The sequence below is a fragment of the Strigops habroptila genome, chromosome 2 (assembly GCF_004027225.2).
Source record: "Strigops habroptila isolate Jane chromosome 2, bStrHab1.2.pri, whole genome shotgun sequence".
Lineage (NCBI taxonomy): Eukaryota > Metazoa > Chordata > Aves > Psittaciformes > Psittacidae > Strigops > Strigops habroptila.
The window spans coordinates 50,590,490-50,603,606 of record NC_044278.2 but is presented as its reverse complement, the minus strand read 5'-3'; the positions used below and the strand labels follow the sequence as shown (position 1 = coordinate 50,603,606).

Below are 13,117 nucleotides of genomic sequence, written 5' to 3'. Positions count from 1 at the left end.
ATACTTGTTTCACAGCTCTGACAAGCGCAAAGATCACAAACATGGCAGGAGGACCCTTTTTGTTCTCATCCTCTCAGATGTGGGCTCAAGTACATTAGGAAACCTCTTCTTCCTTCTGTAATGTGTATGATTTATTAATGAATTGGAAAATTGGTGATATAGATTAAGCTTTATGAACTGGTGAGAATGAAAACTTTAATCAAGGATAGTTCCAAGTACAGGCAAAGCAAGCCATTGCCAGGAATAGCAGAGACATTGTCTCTCAAGTGTAGCAGCTGACACTGGTGTGTCTTTTACCCTTTTAGAAGAAAGTGTAAATAAGACTTCTTTGTCTCCCTGTCTCAACTCAATCCTTTCACTTGCCCTTTCCCATAGCTAGACTTGATCAGACCCTTATCCTTCAAGTGTCAAAGCTAATTTTATCTGCTGCATGTTCATGTTTAGATAAATGTATCCATCTTCAACATGTTTATAGCATGGTGTATATATTTCATTCTTTGCTCACTTAGTAGTTGTTCTTTGTAATACTCTGCCATTTTCTTTAGAAGAAAATGTACAAAAAAACCCCAAAAAACCACAAACACAAACTTACATGATTTATATAAAAATTCTGATGGTTTTACATGGTGTTCCTCAGAATAGGTATTTTGGAGCACTGATATAGTTAGTTGGAAATGCATATAAAATCAGTTCCCCTAACAGGCTAGGCTACAGCAGCAAAAGAAGGTTTTGGAGTACGACTTTAACTTTGTTACTTTTTGGTCAGCACAATTAAGTTGGTTAGTAGTGTCTACTATAACTTGTCTCTGCCATTAAGACTGAATTCTTACTTCACAGTCCTACATGGAAAATGAGGAGACAGACGAAGAAAATCATCGAGAGTGAAACTTAACTTGTAAGTCTTCTTTTATTACCAACGAAGGTGTTATGTGTGTATATGTTTTAAAATTATGTCTCCTTCTGAATGTCTCTTCTATGAACTCTGCGTAATAAATTTTCATGGGGAGGATGGAAGATTCTGCTTGTGGATAGGTATCGTTAAAGGATTTAATGCAGTTTTTTGCAACATTAATTCAAATTACTGGCCTAGATCCAAATGCTGATACATGGATTGAAAAGTTCGAGAGAGTGTAATGATTTATTGCAGTGTATTAAGATCTGAAGAAATGTCTGATGGTGCATCACAAGGAAAAAGATAAGCTTTTCTTACAAAGTATGCTCGAGCATATAGGTTACTGTTCAGCAATGTGTACTCAAACCTATAGGTTTGACTGGTAGCCACTTGGAATTAATTCACTTCCTTACTTCTGCGTCACAGTCATCTCAGTGCTAAAAAAGAGGAGTATGACTCCCTCTGTCATGAAGTCTTTTTGGACATCTGTGCTCTAAGAATACCAGGCCCATTGCAGATACTACACAACTAGGTAACCATGGCTCAGAAGTCTGAGGAAATTGCTGAGTTGTGAGGAAAAAAAAAAAGGGCAGGAGTGGGTCAAAAAAAAAAAAAAAAAGCCTGTCAGGAAGTCTGAAGAGGAGATTCAAAGCTAAAACTGCATATAAGTTAAGACAAGGAAAGGCATCAACATGGGCAAGTACAAAATCACAAAGAAAAACCAGGAGGTCAGAAATGGCACAACTGCAGCTGTGCTCGAGGGAGCTTCAGGAACTGCCCCTTCTCCTCCTGACTTTTGCCTGCCTGGCTAGTAAAGACCCTGCATAGTCTTACTAAAGATGGTGAGCATATTAATGCCTAACCTAGTAGTGATCATATGTGTATGATAACCAATGAATAATTTTTATACTTCTAAGCTGAGTATATCCTGCTAGCAGAATCACTTTTGTGCTTGGCTAACATGTCCAAAGAGGGACCCAAAGAGCGATGATTACAGGAGATAGAAGTTCACAGATAAAGCAAATGTAGGAACTGTACCCCCAGAAAGAGCTCAAATGAACAGAGGTGCTTCCAGATAAAAAACAACTGGTTTTGGAAGGAGACTGGTGACTTCATAGGGTAGAAGGGGGTGGGTAACTGGGGTGGAAATGTCTAGCTTCAAAGGAACTGTGGCTATTAACAAAGCTGAAGTTGTGTTGAGGCTCGTAAGAGAGAACAGTAGTAGCGGAAGTCTTGCAGAAAGCAAAAGTTCAACAGCTGGCTTGGAAAACAGCTGTGATACTAATGGCCAATTTTATAAAAGTAGAATTAGCAACCCCTAGCAAAGATCTTCTCCAAATGACATAGACATAATATTGAAATATGTAATAAAAAGGGAAAAATAAATAAAACCAAAATTAAGTTCACCTTGTTGAAAGGCAAGGTGAAAATAGATCCAGTGCATCGAGTCATGACTGGAGTCTCTCTAAGGTGTACTTCCAAAGAGAATTTTCAGGGAAAAGTGCTTTTTAAAGCTATATATTTTGCGAATGATACCTACAAGAAAGGAAAAAAAAATAAAAATAGTTTGACTGCAAATAAATGTGAAGGTGAAATGCAGTTTGGGGCATTGTGTGGGAAGATAATTTCTCAGAGCAGGGAGTGCAGGTTTTTCTTTTTCATTAGTTGCTTTTTCCAGTTCCTGTCTAGCTTCTGTTCAAGTCTGTGGGAAACAAATACAAAACACTGGGAGTACATCTTTGAACTTTGTTTTTAAACAGTAACATTACTGAAGCCAAGGCAACAGTGAAGGAACATTCCACAATTAAGACTGGGCTTGAATTTCATAGAAGAGGTACAGCTTGCGTTAATAGTTTGGTTTGTCATTGCAAATAAAAAAAGGGTTGAATTCCAGAGAAAAATGAAAAAGAGAAAGATTTTTGATTATTGGAAAGAAGAGCTAGACAGATCCATGTACTTGAAGTCAAAAGTTCCGGAAAGCTTGAATATTTGATCCAAAATGTGAAGAGGAAAGGAAAATTGTGATATATCAATGTCAGAAAAACACCCAAAAGTGACAAAAAAGAAGAAAGTGGATTTAACTTCTGCTCAAGAAAACAAGTAACTTTAGTTACAATAGTAATTCCCATGGCATTGTAGTACTAATTACTACTTACCAGTTTCTGACAATTCTTTTGATTATAAGCTGAATAATTGCAGTGTCTCCCAAGATATAAAACCAAGTCTTTAAAACAGTATGTGAGCAGAAGAAAACCATCGTTATCAGCTGGATAGACATTGAATCATTTGTTCGATAAATTTTAGAAAACTAAAATCTCTGTTGTCTGTTAAACCTAAAACTTCAACTGGTGACTAAGCCTTTATCATAGAATTCTGACTAAAGGGGGAAACCCCTGCACTGCCTAATTTAAATTGTCCTTAGAAGTGCTCAACAAGTCATATTTGATGAAGTAAGAACCTATCTTAAGCTGTAAATTAGAAAGCTGGAACATAGGTCACCGGCAGGCCATTGAACAATGGGCTTTCCAGATGCAGCCCTGTAATATGGCCTCTCAGAAGGAATCAGAACAACAACAGCAACAAAGTATGAGTCATTTCTCCTGTGTAGTTGATTTAAACCAGGAAAATCGTTCAAGGCAGAAGGCTAACAGTCTCAGACATTCTGAGCAAAAAAGATACTACACCATATAGTATATAGGAGTTCTTAGCAGCTGATTAGATAGATCTGCTGAACCTTACCAGAGGTTCAGTCCAACCTGAAGGAATTTGTTTGAGTTTAGTCAGATCAAACAGTGCATACTAGCTTTGTATGATAATTTGTAGCGTGACAAGCCTGTAGTTGATTTGAGCAGCAAGTGAGGCTATGATCGACATAATTAACTAAAAAAACCATAATTATTGTGAAGACTTACTGACATTGTGTAATTTAAGGCTCCTTAAATAAAATGGTATAGTACTGTTTATGAGGAACACAACACATTTTTCATGGTTGTTTTGATTAAAGTTTGTCGTCTTGATTTCTGTCTCTTTCTTTCTGCCCCCATTTTATCACTTGGGGGCCACTTTAAATTTGCTTTGATCAAGCTGAATAGGCAAGGTACTCTTCATTTTTATTCCCTTGCACCTGTCTGTGCTTTATCTGGAGCATTCTTTTAATGAAAACTGAGTAACAGCAGCTAACAAAAAGACTGAGGTGAGACTTCCCCTCGGCTGACTTGCAGCTGCTATCTAGCCCAAAGACGACATGTTCAAGTTACTTCTAAATATCAAAGAGAAGATAGTTCTTCCCCAGTTTCCAAAGGGCTCATCTGTCTAGATTGAACAGAGTAGCGTTATTTAAACCATGCATTTGATCTTATTTTGCCACATAGATATGCTACTAGGTCAGCCTTTCAGCACCTTTACATCTCTCAGCACTCTCTGAGAGTTTAGATCTTGCCTTTATGTATTACAGTTCCTGTTTTCTACTCAAAACCAAAAATTTCAGGTCAAGATATACTTTATTAAAAACAAATGTAAATTTTTTAAAAAAGCATTGCTCTGAAATGAGAATTGAAATTCTTCATTGAAACTCTTTGTTAAAGGTGTTCCCGCCCGATTAATTTTTGCCAACATTTTTTATTCATTTATTTGTTTAATGTAAAGTAAACATTGGCGTTCTACAGTAGGCTAAATCAGCTCATACCATATCTTAAAATGAAGTGACTCACCCTCTGAATGTGTCCCTGCCCATGGCAGGCGGTTGGAACTTTAAGGTCCCTTCCAACCCAAATCATTCTATGATTCTGTGAATGGCTTCTCATCTTTCAGGTACCCAAGGTGTTTGGAATTAGCAGCCTCACTGTCACGAGGCTTCAACAATTGGCATGTATCCTACAGCTAGAGACTCAATATTACTAGAATATTGTAGTCACTGTACAAGAGGGATGGGGAGTCTAAAACTCACAACTTTTTAGACTGATGTCTCCAGCAGCCCTTCAAAGGCTTTTTTTGCTGGTGGTGATCTCAACAGAAAATTTTGTTACAGGCCAGTGTCTATATGTCTACCCATGTATAACCATGTGTAATGCAGCTTAAGAGAACAAACACATCAATCAAGCAGTGTAGGTTATTCATTATCTGGGTAATACAAGAGGAGTATAGTTAGTTGTTACAAGTTGGAAAAACACCCCCACTCCCACAATGATCCTTACTTCCCAAATGACCTAGTAACTTTTTTCTTCATGCTACTTTCCATGCCTAGCCCCACTTGCACCATGCTTGTTGACAGGCAAAGGGGTTTCAGAAGATAGCAGGGAAATCCTCACTGGGGGCTGATGGCATGGGCTCAGTGCACTTACTGGCACCTGTGGTGCTGGGCTCCATCCTATTGTGTGCCATGCTTCAGCCTGATGCAGGAATGCTACTGCATCAGGCTGAAAAATCTCTGAAATCAGACTCAGAGATTTACTGAGGGTTATTTAGTCCTCGTGGCAATGGACCTCACTACACCTATGGTAAGAGCTACTCCTTGATAGCTTATTAAACATGTCTGTACAAACATTTCCTAATGATAAAATCTGCTAATATTTTATGTAGCTTTTATAAATTAATCTGAAAATAACATTATTTTTCTGTAAGTTGCCTGTATGAGAACAAATCATTTATTACCTCAGCCTGGAAGTCCATTTCATGTATGTGGGTGTGTTGTGAGTCAGCGAGTAGGAAGCTCAAATGCAACTGATACATTCCAAAATCATGTAAAAAATTAACCATGAAATCAGTTGCCTTCCCATTTTATCCTTTAATTTAAAAACATTTTAAAATTTCTTATTTCCCCTGCTGGAATGCTTTGCGTGAAAAAATAAGACAAAATGGAAGACAGTGATCTCACCCATGCACAGATGTTTGTTTTTAATTTTGCTTTTAAATTTATTTTTTCAGCTGCACTGTGTTTGTTACAGTAAGTAATTCCTTCTCAAAGAGGACTTCCTACTGTAAACCGTACATATGCCTGGACCCAGCTTTTAGGAGTTTCTGCAGTTAAAGTCTAAACAGTAGGTGGCACTGCTGTTTGTCTGGTCATGTTATGACCTGTTGAAAAAAATATAGGAATATTGAATGAAATTAGGAGCCGTCAAGCAGTCACACCAGGGGTAGTAGTTTTGCTTTTTTGTTCTTTTTCTATTCTGTTTTTGCTTGATTTTATTATAGCCAAAGCCAAAGGCCTAAGTGGCAATGAAGATTTTTGTCAGGCTCTTGATTCTTTAATCTCCCACAAGTAAAGGGAGCATGGGGGTGGTGTTTGCATCCCAAATATATGCGTGTGGTTTGATATTAAGAGTTATCCTTCATAAATGTCTATATAGTTCACAAAAGACACAGCAATTTTTTGCTTGTAGGTTTTCATATAACCAGGCAGTTTCATGTTTTCCCTCTCAGTTTTTGACATCTTGGGTGAGATTCATCAAAAGAATGAAGGCATGGGCTACAGTCTAGACATGGATATTTGAGCTAGTCATTCTAAACTGCTTCACTGATCGGTGAAGAGAAATAGACATTTTTGGAAAGGAACTCATTTCAACCCAGAGTAGACTTTTAAAATATGTTAGATGAATCATTCTCTAAAACTGCTTATTTTTCTTGATTGACATTGAGGAAGGTCTAAGAAAACCGCCTCAGAGGTAAATGATTGAAGTTTGGCAAGAGGAGCCTCTGTCCTGGCAATGGTGTAGACTCACTTGGCTGCCAAATGCTGACTCTGCCATCACTTGAAATTCTGAGGTGAGATGTATTACTGTCTGGAAGTCAGAGAGCAAACCTGAAGTCATCCATTAAATAGGAAATTCAGTCAGAAAAAAAGGACACTGTAAAAGGGGAATGGCACATTGCTCTTAAATCACTCCATCTGCTCACGATTTGTCTCATTTCATTTCTTAACACATCATTTGAAGTGTCTACTTTTGCACTCCATCTTTTCCTCTTGTCACAGCCTGTGTGAATGACTGTGTTCATGTTCACAGCTGCCATGTCCATGAACAGGCTGCCCGGAGAAGTTGTGGATGTCCCATTCCTGGCAGGGTTCAAGGCCAGGCTGGACAGGGCTTTGAGCAACCTGGTCTAGTGGGAGATGTCCCTGCCCATGGCAGGGTGTGGCGGTATGATTCCCTCCCTGCCCCAAACTGGCTTTTATCTCCTGTAACTGTCCAAGTGATAACCACCAGTGGTGGTAATGGATGTGTCTGGTCGCGATGGTTGCATACTCAAAGTGGATTCAGGGGAGATGATTAACACAATACCCAAGAGCTAATCTGAGCACTGTGCACCCCCTAATCATAGTGCCGGTCAAGGTTCAACTCAAGCCAAGTTTAAAAAACCCCTAACTTCTGTAGTTGGTATGCAAACATGAGCATGAGTCAATTATCTCACTCCATAGATAGTGGACAGTCCAGGGCCCATTGAGCTTTCCTGCACAGGAGAAGGTTGCGCACCAGGATCTCCCCTTGAGCAGGAGCACCTCTCAAGGTTGCTCCTCAAGGTTGAGAGATTCCTTCCACAACAGATTCAGAGTAAGTGATAAATAACATGCTAGACTTGGAAATCCTAGGTGAGTGATGTAAAGGATTGATTGTGCACATAACACTTTAAACATAAACCGTTGGCCAAGCCTGAGACCAAGTCTGGATTCAGCTGCACCTAGACTCCTCTCTGAGGAGGAGTTTAAAAATCAAGGGGGTCCTTTCTGAACCTCATGACTCAATGGGAGGGTCTCATTCACAGTTTGGTCTGACCCTGTCTTCTATGCAGTAAATACTCGTGTACCTTGCCATCGAATCTTAGTAAATCACTGGTTTATATCAACTCTTACCAGTGAAGTGTGTCACTCTATCCATGACATAGGGGGTTGGACTGGATGATCTTTAAAGATCCCTTCCTACCCAAACCATTCTATGATTCTGTGATTTTGTGGTGTTCTTCCTACCACATCCCCCAAAAACTCTTCTGTAGATGCTGGTTTGTTTTTAGTTTTGTTAAAGTAACTGAGGTTTGATACAGGAATGAGAAGAGATGTGTTTGTAAACAGTGAGAGTGCATAATCATCACTGTTGATGTGTAAGCTACCATTCCTCTACAAATACCAGTTCAACATGCAAGCAGTGTTTTTAGTTGGGTTTTTTTTTTTTTTTTTTTTGCATTTTCACAGTCCCTAATACTTCAACTTTAGCATATTGATAAGTTACTGCATTTTTGCCTGATTCTCTATGAAATTGTCTATTTTTTTTCCCCTACCCCTGTACTACCTTTGCAAAAATAATATTTATGTGGATTGGGAAAGATTTTAAAGTTTTTATACTATTGATAACTTCCCTGTACTGCATAACATATTTATGTGCAATTACCAGAAGTCATTATTTTTCATGTGTTCTTTTCATCTTCCTGACATCTGTCCTCTTTTGACCTTTTATCTCACCTTCCTGTTGTTTTATCTTTGTCTTCTTTGTATTTTCACATGTTAAACCAATTGAAAGTATGTACAATGGCAAACAATGAATACTCTTATGTCATATTTCTTTATAAGTATTTCCTATGTATCCACTACATTTTGCCTGTGACAAGCCAAATGTACACTGGGCTGCATCAAAAGGAGCATGACCAACAGGTCGAAGGAGGTGATCCTGCCCCTCTACTCTGCTCTCATGAGACCCCACTTGAAGTACTGTGTGCAGTTCTGGTGTCCTCAACATAAGAAGGACATGGAGCTTTTGGAGGAAGTCCAGAGGAGAGAAACGAGGATAAGGGAGCTGGAGTACCTCCTGTATGAAGACAGGCTGAGAAAGTTGGGGCTGTTTAACCTGGAGAAGAGAAGGCTGCATGGAGACCTCATAGCAGCCTTCCAGATTCTGAAGGGGTCCTACAAGGATGCTGGAGAGGGACTCTTCATTGGGCACTGTAGCAACAGGACAAGAGGGAATGGGTTTAAACTCAAACAGAGGAAGTTCAGGTTAGATATAAGGAAGTTCTTTACAGTGAGGGTGGTGAAGCACTGGAATGGGTTGCCCAAGGAAGTTGTGACTGCTCCATCCCTGGCAGTGTTCAAAGCCAGGTTTGACAGAGCCTTGGGGGACATGGTCTAGTGCGAGGAATCCCTGCCTATGGCAGGGGGATTGGAACTAGATGATCTTAAGGTCCTTTCCAACCCTAACTATTCTATGAATCTATGATTTCTAAAAATACTGTAACTTTTAACAGTATTTGTCTTTCAGTAATGAAGCAAATTAGAACTTAGTTTATTTTTTGTAATATATTTTCTATCAATTTATCAGTCTTTGTTAAGCTTTTGTCCACATAGGAACAGTAATGAAAATTTACCTAAATAAGCTGATGGTGTTAATATGAAGCGGATTAGTTAGGCCCCATTAATTCTTTGTAGCTACTGCTTCAGAATTAAAAAGGTCATAACTGAGTTTGCAGACATAAAAAATGTTTGGATGTTAAAAGAGCTGGAAACATACTAAAGCATTTCCATTTTTGTTTTCTCTTCCTATGCATAGAAAGGTAAAAAGAACAGATAAAACTTTGATTCCTTTTATTCCCTAGATGGGAATTTGATCTTTGTAAAAATACAAAAAAGTAGTTGAGAAAAAAGCCAGTCTTCTCGAGTAAGGACATAAAAGATCACTTCAGCTTTTTTGGGCCTTTTTATGACCTGTTGTTCTCCCTCCTTATGAAAACACAGCTTCCTCCTTCCATGCAGGCAGTATGCGATGATTCAACACAACTTCAAAGTGCTCAAAATGGCATTTAATGACCTAAGTGACTTGTCCTCTCTTTCACCAGGTAACACACCTCAAGAGCACATGATCTCTTTGTACTGTCTACAGATATTATTAACTGCACCTATTACTGATGTAGTAACATTTTCTGACGGATTTGCTGAATCTCCTTGAGACGTAAAGGTGGACAAAGTATGATTAATTTGTTAACATTATCTACCAGGAGCTCAATATTTTAAGCTGATGAAGCAGGGGTTTTGATGAAATATTATCCAGTAACATTGTTTTCTGCTCAACTTAAGAAAGAAGTGGAAAGCTTGCTGCTGGGGAATACAGAGAAGATGAAGTTATAACTATCTAAAGACATGTATGAAAAGGATAAAAGAACGCTCTACTTCTGTCAATTAATTATGTTGTCAGTTTTAGTGTTTTAGAAATAATTCTAAGATGTGAAGAATTCCTGTTTAGTCATTTTATTTCCCATCTCCCTAAAGCTTTTTTTTTCCTTGGTATGTGAATTTAGTTCAGTAGGCATTTATATAGCTTAGCTCCAACAGAAACTGTGGAAATACACCTATTCTGAAATAGCTAAGTGTTGAAAAGCTCATCTGAGTTGAAATCTGTTCCAGACGGGGCAGAGCTGGTTTCAGAATGAAGACCATTGTCTAAACACGAAGTTACTTGCAGGGAAGACGTGTTCTTCTACCATAAATGCCATCCTGAGAATTTTTTCTAAGTAAATCTTCATTTGAATGGTGAATGGTAAACGGTAAAAACAGTTGGTTGAAAAATTCCAGTGTGTCTGCATGGCAATCCTCTCTGACTATATTCTCTTGCTGTATGTTCTCAGGAGCCTTTGCCTGAGCTTTGTAGATACTAAATAAGCAATCTCATCATATTTCACACCTTAGAGCAGGGAAAAGGTCAAGTCTCTCTGAATCCAGGTGACATGTGGAAGCAAGCAGCAGGAGCTGCTGTCAAATGATGATGCTCTGACTCCGCTTCTTGGAAGTCCTAGGCAGGAGCAAAGAGTCTGCCCATGAGCAAGGACTTCTCACTTTTCAGCCCAGACCCTTCTCATACCAGGGCAGGGCTTGTCATCTCTGGGAAGTCTGGTGAAGACCAGAGCACTTTGGGAACAACAAAATAATTTCAGAGTGCAGGAATTCTTACAAGTGAAATTCAAACTAAAAATATTTCTTTCCTTAGAAGCACACGTGAAATATCACAGTAAGTTTGGTGTAATTTGCTATTTTATGACAATTTTTAAATGCCAAAATTGACTTTTAACATCAGTGTGTTCTAAGGGCATGATATTTCAATATGGCTTAAAATTGGGATATTTTGCTCTGAGTTACTGGCAGCCGCCCTTTTTAGTACGTTTGCATATTTGATAGTAGTCTGATTTCCAAGCAATTAAATTTATTAAATTTTTGTTGCAAAAAAAATCCAACTTCAGAAGCCACACTATAATAACCATCTTCCAGAACTGAATGTAATTTCAGAAATGGTATTTTAGGGTTTTTCCTATTGGTTTTGGTCATGAAAAAAATATCTTGCTAAATATTCGGTGAATTTATTAATTGGTAAAAATTGTATTTTTAATTAATTCTTTTGTAGTATGCAAATCAATGAATAGATTTTCCCAATAGTTTGTTGAACTCGAGCAATAATACTAAATAGAATGCGCGAATACTTTTTTTGAATCATCATTAGAGATGGGTGGCGATTTCTTTATGAATAATTTCAGTGTGAACTATTGAATCATTGCATAAGTTCAGATAGTTAAATAAGCATAAAACTAACTCTTTAAGCAGAAATATTTAATTTCAAGCTTTTTTTTTTTGTCCTTACTACTGGACAAAGTATTTCTCCTAGCTGGAAGTGTTAGTGAGAACCCCTCGCCCAAAATTCTCTTCTGCCATCATTGTATTGTGAATAAATAACTCCTGCTAGTTTTAAAATGCACGACAATCTTCATGATCATAATCCTCATGAGAAATGCCAGTTACAGGTAAAGATGCTTGCAGAATACACAGAAGTAATAACAGCTCGGTGTTAGAACCCCTGATGAAAATTTTTACAGGTTGGGAGTAAACTAATGTATTTTTATGTATTTTTAAAAGAGACATAAAAGCAGCTTTGGTTTACATGCCTCCATCAGGTACAGAATAGTGAATACATAGCTCCTGCATTTGGAAGACAGGCTCTTTCTCCTCCTCTCTGCCTGTGTGGGAATCATAGAACCTGAGGAAGTAGGCAGTTGCATTTTTTATTTCCTCTTGATCAGTCATGGCAACTGGCAGAGAAAAGTACATCTAAAGATGTTTTAATAGGTACACAGCTTTCAAATGGATATTGAGGGCTCATTGAAGCATTCTGTTTCTGTAAGCAATATAAAGTTCAGTTTATTCGATAAATAATAAAACTGTAGCTTTAGAATTATGCTATGTACAGTAATCTTTCTTTGCACTTTTGCATGAATGTGCAAACTTCAAGAAAACCCTCAGTTACATTTAATTGGCCTTAGTGCTTTCAGAAGCGATAATTAACCTTAAAGATTCTGAGGGCAAAGATAATTCTTTGCCCTTGCAGCCAAACTAAACCAGAAGATAAACCTGTTGCCACTGGAGAAATGAAGACAACATCTGTGTTGCTATAACCTGGATGAGACTTTCATGGACAGATGATGTGATGCCTCCCTGTTTAAATCAGTGTATACACTGCTGTTTGTTTACAATTTCATAGTTGTCTTGATCTGTATATCTGACCCATTTACTGGCTTTATTAGTTTTAATTATGACAGTCCACATTCAGATAATATGCATGCAACTGAAAGTTTTTGAAGTGCAAGCTGTCACATAGTGAAATGCTGTAAATCCACTATATTGTCATAAAGATTTTGTACTAGAAAAGGTTAAGTTTATTCAGCAAAGATCTGTTGCATTCTTGCAACTATCTGGGGGAAAAATCTTCTTCTTGTATATTACCTTTTTTTACTAAAAGTAATTTTAGTACTTTTTTGCTTCAGGCTTTTTTACTACAAAAAGATTTTGCTTATCATGTTTTAGAGTCTGATTTATTAAATTTCAAATTAAGATTGACAGATTATATTTTGACAGTTTCTGGATATTTATGCTTTCAAAACAGGTGAATCCATGAGGAAATCATTCTTATCTTGTAATCATGAGTTGTACAAGACGAAGAAATTTGCATATGCTTGGCTCAGTCTGTGAGGCGCAAATATCCTCAAATGGGAAATAGTTCTATCATTTTACCCTGTTCCTGGAATAGTTCAATCTGTGTGGTAATGGTCTTGCAGTAAATTTAATTGCAGGCTGGCATATCTCCACTTATGTTTCCCTTTTCTGTACAATTGATCTCTGTCTGATTTCTGTGGTTTAAAATTGAAGAACTTTCATGACACTGTGAATTTGTAAGACAAAATAAAGCCAGACTTTGAAGAACAACA

The 13,117-nt window shown here is 37.8% G+C and overlaps 1 long non-coding RNA gene across 2 annotated transcripts in view; it reads left to right on the top strand.

Annotated features, from left to right (window-relative positions):
• Positions 1-13,117, top strand: part of LOC115604046 — a 14,090-nt gene extending 973 nt beyond the window's left edge. Inside the window, exons 2-5 of one of the 2 annotated variants that reach the window (XR_003990110.1) lie at positions 838-895; positions 6,534-6,655; positions 9,710-9,822; positions 9,948-13,117. This is a non-coding gene — a long non-coding RNA (uncharacterized LOC115604046). Of the gene's footprint in view, positions 1-837; positions 896-6,529; positions 6,656-9,709; positions 9,823-9,947 lie in introns of both variants that reach the window. The other variant, XR_003990111.1, reaches the window with a different exon arrangement.